This window comes from Carassius carassius, chromosome 23, assembly GCF_963082965.1.
Source record: "Carassius carassius chromosome 23, fCarCar2.1, whole genome shotgun sequence".
NCBI classification, from domain to species: domain Eukaryota; kingdom Metazoa; phylum Chordata; class Actinopteri; order Cypriniformes; family Cyprinidae; genus Carassius; species Carassius carassius.
Window position 1 is genome coordinate 24,176,729 of NC_081777.1, and position 5,694 is coordinate 24,182,422.

The 5,694-nt window shown below is 38.5% G+C and overlaps 1 pseudogene; it reads right to left on the reverse strand.

The window, feature by feature from the left end:
• Positions 1–621: 621 nt before the first annotated feature.
• Positions 622–4,795, reverse strand: LOC132101139 (uncharacterized; annotated as a pseudogene).
• Between the last annotated feature and the right edge of the window lie 899 nt (positions 4,796–5,694).

A 5,694-nucleotide genomic window follows, 5' to 3' on the forward strand; every position in this document is an offset into this window, starting at 1 on the left:
ATGGGGCTTCCGCAGCGTCCCGGCTCCAAGCGGACCGGGTACGTTTTCCCAGTGTTATCTAATCTCACCCAGTGAGGTAGTGCTTTGACAACGGTGAGTGGAGCTACTTGTTCAGATTCCCGGCCTACACCTAATAGGGGCGTAGGTGGCTCGCACAGGGCACTGGAAGGGGCAGCCCCCATGGCGCTTTGATAGGGATCCCATATTCGTCGGTCACCGACGTGGCGTCGAGAGTGACCGACTGAAAGGGAACGTCTCGGTTACGTATGGTAACCCTCGTTCCCTGAAGGAGGGAACGGAGACGCCACGTCCCGTCGCCATGGTTGCTGTACTGCCGCTGAGCTGCCGGGTCCTCTGCGAAAAACTGGTATGCATTGCACCTGCTGCCCTCTTATACTCACGCAGTGATCGGCGGCAGCTGGATGCAATAATTGCATGCCAATGTGCATTGGCTCGTTTAGTTTACACTCGAAGTAGATTGGTCTATCGAAGCGATATCCCATATTCGTCGGTCACAGACGTGGCGTCTCCGTTCCCTCCTTCAGGGAACGAGGGTTACCATACGTAACCGAGACGTACCTTAGCACTGTAAAATTAAAATAAGCATTTAAGAAAAAAAAGTTATTTAGTTAAACAAGCCCCCTTTATTTGAGTGTTTGAACCTGGCTTTCCACAAAGGGTACACTTTTTTGTTTTACAGCGGTAGAGTGGAATGCGTTTAGCAATCATCTTAAGTTTCTCTCTCAGCTCATCTGTTCTGTTTCGATAATGATTCCAGATGTTTTTGAAAGCAAAAGCTTTAATTCCCCTATATTTTTTAATTTATTAAGCCCACCTTTAATGTTGTACCCGCTACTGTCATTGAGACAGGTTTTCATACAGGGAGAGTTTAAGGTGTAGAAAACCACACAACCATTATTTCTGTTATTCAACAATCTTGTCAAGGGTGAATTATTTGGAGGGTTCATCAGTAAATAATGAGCAGGGTTTGGTGTCCTCTGTACACCTGCAGCAATGAGTTCTGTGCCTTCATAAACTGGTCTTTCATCAGCACTTATGTTACTTCTCACATTTCTGTCTTCTCTCAGGAAGTCGGGAGATGTTGACGGTCTGAAACCTTTCTTACACTGATCTTCTGGGACATTGATGGCTACTGCATACTGCCTTATTTCATAACTGAAAAAAGAGAAAACAGAAATTTTCAAAATTACATATTCAAAACTGAGGTACTGGTCAAACATGCATGCTGAAAAAGTGTGAATGAGTGCAAATAGATGCATTATCTATTCTTGTATTTAGTCTGAAAATAATAAATTACATGTAAAACTCAAAATGTACTCAGAAAGTGCTAAAATTCCCACAAACAAGTGTTTCAAGTAACCTTTACTTCAGTAAAATGAAAACTTACTTCTGATGAAAAAATCTTGTAATTTCGAGCAGAGTGTTAATGTCCACAGGCTCACACTCCACACTTTGAGAATAAAGATGAAGCAGAGAGACTAGGAGAAGGGCTCTGGACAGCACAATTAAAACCTAAATTGTTGAAAAAATCTAAATCATCAGCATACCTATTTTTGTCTGTGTATTACTGTATATTACTGTTTGAACTGCACAGCATACCTCTCCAGTTTTATGATAAAGTTACAATTTTGTTCAAAAGAGTGCATTGACAAATGAGGTTAAAAGGTTAAAATGGCCTAACTGAATATAAGATATATATAGTAAGGTTGCTTACCATGTTGTCCTTTTTGGATTATCTAACAGAATCTTTATTGCGCTCCAAAAATGATGTGAACTCACTTGTGAAAGTGATAATGATGAGGAGCAAATGAATTTATTCAGATTCTAGACCAGCCCTTTTAAAACCCAGAATGGGATAAAAATAGTAACTGTTTTTAAACTGTCATTTATGGTGTTAAAAGTGAGGTTTATTTAATAGCTTTTTTAAAATTTATTTTGACTCATCTATAGTGAGACGTGTAAACCACAGAAACTCTCCACCCTCTCAGTCACATCTAAAATATTCTCTGAAATGAAAAGTAGTGTATTTTGTGGAGTAGTGAGCTACTCTGTAACATGTTTAAGCATAGAAATGATATTTGATGTTTATGTGGGTCTTATTGATAAACATAGACATGAACACATTCTTTAAGAGCACTAATTCAATCCAAGTTTATTTGTATAGCGCTTTTTACGATGCAAATCATAGCAAGCAACTTTACAGAAAATTATGTTTCTACAATATTTAGTAGTGGCTTATCAGTGGTGACATGGAAATATGGCATAAATGTATGGAAAATCAAAGATGTAATCAAACAGACGATGAACACTAACAGCAATTATTATATGATGCAATCAAACTTATAGTAAAATTTGGTAGTATACTGGATGTTGTTTCAGGGTTGGCATCATCTGAGATGCTCTAAAGGAGTTGGCATCATCTCTTCTCAGGTGTTCTGGAACCAGATTGAATCTTATGTAAATCCTAGTTACCACGGGATGCCAATCCAGTGGCAAAGACACAGAAACAAGTCAAATGTATTTGTTTAACCCAAGCTAAAGAATAATAATATGCATTTGATCAGTCATAACTGCAGTCCGAGATTATGAGATGCATTATTTGAATGCCTGGCCAAAGAGATGCGTCTATAATCTAGATTAAAACAGAGAAAGCATTATCAGGAAAGCTATTCCAGAGTTTGGGAGCCAAATGCAAAAAAGCTCTACCTCCTTTAGTGGACTTTGCTATCCTAGGTACTACCAAAAGTCCAGAGTTATGTGAACTTGGAGACCGTGCTGGATTGTACTGAGTAGAAGACTAGTGGTATGCAGGAGCTAAACTATAAAGGGCCTTGTAGGTAAGTAATAAAATTTTTTTACTGATACAGAACTTAATAGGTAGCCAATGCAGAGACTGTAAAATTGGGGTAATATGATAATATTTTTTCTGACCTGGTAAGGACTCTAGCCGTTGCATTTTGGACTACCTGTAGCTTGTTTATTGGAGATGTAGGACAACCACCTAGAAGTGCATAACAATAGTCCAGTCTAGAGGTCATGAATGCATGAACTAGCTTTTCAGCATCTAAAACAGGTAATGTTTCATAGCTTGGCAATGTTTCTAAGATGGAAGAATGCTGTTTCTGTAACATGGTAAATATTATTTTCAAAAGAAAATTTGCTGTCTAATATAACACCCAGATTTTTGACTGTAGAGGAAGTAACAGTACAGTACATCCGTCTAGTTGCAAGTTGTAATCCAAGAGATTCTGTGTACTGTTTTTTGGTCAAATAAGTAATATCTCTGTCTTATCGGAATTCAATAGGTGAAAATTATTGGTCATCCAATCTTTTACTCTTCCTGTCCTCAATTTAGCTGAAGTATTAGACGCTGTAGAATGTACATTTTCTATTGTATTTCTGATGTTATCTATTTTATCAGTGAAGAATTTCAGAAAGACATTACTATTAAACTGTAAGGTAATATCTAGATTGGGTGGCGTCTGGTTGTTTATTAATTTAGCCATTGTGCTAAATAAAAACCTTGGATTGTTTTGTTTATTTTCTACGAGGTTGTGGCTTTTAGTTCCTGACTATTGCTGGACATACAGTTTTTCAATGCAATTCTAAAAACTTCCAAGTTAGTTCTTCTCCATATGCACTCAAGATTATGAGTTTCTTTCTTGAGAGAGTGTGTATTACTGTTGTACCATGGCACAGTAAGTTTTTCCTTTTAACTTTTTTCAATTGATGGGGGCATCAGCCTCTAATGTATTAGAGAAGATACTGCCCATGTTGCTAGTCATTTCATCTAGTTCATGTGTATTTGTGGGTACATAGAGCAGTTGAGATAAATCAGGCAGGATATTTGTGAATCTGTCTTTGTGAACTTTGCTGGGGTTCAGGCCATCAGCGCGAAAAATAGGATGCTCCCAGAAAGATTCCAATTATTAACAAAGAGCAGTTTCTGTTCTTTACACCATGACAATAACCACTCATTTAAAGCAAAAAGTCTACTGAACCTTTCGTGTCCTCGTTGATATGTGGGAAGCGGTCCTGTTAAAATGATCATTGTTGCAGGCGATTTGCTGCACACCATCTCGATCAGGCTCCTGAAGTCCCTCTTCAGTGTCTCCGTCTGCTGCAGCTTGGTGTCATTAACCCCGGCGTGAAACACAACCGCTCCGGGGTTCTCATTGCCCTTTAGGATCGTTGGTATCTGCGTAGAAATATTGAGAACATGAGAACCAGGTAAACAGTTGCTGCGTCCGAATGCTCTAAAATTCTGCCTTTGGAGGCAGCATTCCAAGGCAGGAAGGCATCAAGGCACGTCCGAATCCAAATTCTGCTTTACTTCCTGTCTCCAGAGGTACCTTCTTCTGATCGAATTTTGAAGGCTGCATAGATGTATCCTTCACTGCCTTTGATATCCCACAATCATGTGTGTTCCAATCCATTAGTGTTGAGCTAAAAAAAAAAAATATGGCATCTAAAAGTTGCATTTAGTGGTCAGTTTGTGTGTAAATGTTATTCAGACTAACTTTTTGCACTTTTAATGTTATTTCTAGCAAGAATTCAGTATCACTAAAATTCAGCTGCCTAAGATTTCAGATGCAGCCAGTGAATGTGCACTTTACATTTGGCTAACGTAACAGATGTGCTGGACAATGGAGTCTCCAATGATCACAGCATCGCGTTCCGTCTCACGCACGGGAGCGAAGCGGTTCTGGGTGGAGATCTCGAAGACTGGAGGTGGCGGAGTGGGAGAGGTCGTCGCCTGAGGCCTGGCTAGCATTTTCCACTCTGGGTGCACTCAGGGTCTATCGTGTCCTGGCACCGGAGTGAAGGACATCTGGGAAGATCGCATCCAGGTCACAAACCTGCTTCTCCATGGCCTCCAGCTCATCTGAACTCAAAGCTAGACACACATCAGCGATTAAGGCAATAAACAGTGAGTACAACAATGGAAATGTGTATATGAATAGGGTATTAGCAATGTACACAAGATTAGCGGTAACCACGCTGGTGATGCTAACGGGCTAAAAGCTAATATCAGACTTGGGAAATCAAAATAAAACTAGTGATAAAGTGCTCTAATTGTTTTTGTTTTAGAATACGACAGATGATATATTCACATGTTATAGAAACTAAAATAGATTTTAAGATAAAAAATTTATGATAAAGAATTAACTTGACGGAGCTCAAACTCAAAACACACTGCAGCAACAAACAGGATTAAAAAATAATAAAACAAGTAACATTTTTGAATTACATAAGTAAAATTAACTACAGTTAGAGTTTAAGTAATTTCTTGTTTGAAGTTTATTCTGCAGTACTCCAGTACATTAAAATTTTTGTAAATGTTACTCAGACAATAGAACACTGAATTATGTCATGCCTTTAAAGTGTATGACTTTTTTTACGTAAACAACACAGTAGACAGTTTATTGCACTTTGTTGGACAAAGTGTACATAGGCATATAAACGTAGGCAGAGTAGGCAATAAGTTATAAACGAGCACAGAGACCTTGTCACTTGAAACACAAAACACAATAATGGTATCAATCAATCAATCAGTGGACAGTATTTAAGTATAAATGGGTCATTTTGTGAAGAAAATGAAGCCCAGATTTCAAACAGCATGATACTAAACAACAAAAGTAATGATAAAAACATGTAAAAACAACTAGAAAA